This window comes from Pediculus humanus, genomic scaffold (genome assembly GCF_000006295.1).
Source record: "Pediculus humanus corporis 1103172107734 genomic scaffold, whole genome shotgun sequence".
Taxonomy (NCBI): domain Eukaryota; kingdom Metazoa; phylum Arthropoda; class Insecta; order Psocodea; family Pediculidae; genus Pediculus; species Pediculus humanus.
In genome coordinates this window covers 38774-39889 of record NW_002987337.1, presented here as the reverse complement: position 1 = coordinate 39889, position 1116 = coordinate 38774, and positions in this window count along the sequence as shown.

Sequence of the window (1116 nt, the reverse complement as noted above, 5' to 3'; positions counted from 1 at the left end):
AAAAAAAAAAAAAATGGTGTCACCTGTTAAATACGCAAACGATTTGTATTTTTAAAAATTAATAACGCTCTAAAACGACGATGATGACGTATTTGAAATTTTTTTTTTTGAAATTCCCGCGCTTTTCTACATCTTCCCCGCATCGTATATAATTACTAATAAAATAATTAAATACCTGAACGCGCTCACTCGTTACGACAAATTACCTTTTAGAGCAACGAGACGAACGAATCCGATTCGCCGAATGATTTTATAACGTAACAGAGACAATATTTATATAAAATTAAAAAAAATTTTTTTTTTTTTCCTTTTTTTCTCGCGTGAAATTTTCCAACCGAAAAAAAAGTAAGGGAAAAAAATTTTTTTTTTTTTTCGCTTTATTTTTATTTTTGGCTTTTTGCCCTTCGCCATTTTTTTTATATTTTAACAAAAAAAAAAAAAAACAAATTTCCAATTTTTCTTTTTTTTAAATATTGGAAAAAACTTTTTTTTTTTTTAAGCTTACTAAGTAATCATTAACAAAGTTAAAACATGTCGTTGGCAACAGCTTGAAATTTACATGAGAGAAAATGCGACAGAAAATTCGAATTCAATGTAAATTTATAAAAAAAAATCACTGATAATAATAATAATAATAATAATAGAGTTTCTTGGCATAGGGTCGTGACGAGAAAATAACAAATAAAAAAAAGGATGTTTAAGGTTTTAAATTTAAAAAATTATTTAACGCCGGATTTTTTTTCTTTTTCCCTTCCTCCTCCTCCTCCCCCTCACTTTTGTTAATAATAAAATAACGATTTAATATTATTATTATTATTATTATTTTACTTAATACAGAAAGGAAAATATAAGAAATTTGTATTTCGGTAGGTTTTTTTTTGTAAGAAAAGAAGAAGTACAAACAAGAACAAACAGCAACGAAAAAAAAGGAAAAAAAGAAAAAGAAAAAGGAAAAAAGGAAAAAAAGGGAAAATATAAACTATAATAATAATGAAAACGTTGGCAAAACAAAATTGTTGTTTTTTAAAAGGAAAAAAAGGAATAAAAATTAATATGAATTTACTATTTGAACTTGATTCAACTTAAACCCCCCCCCCACAAAAAAAAAAAAAAAAA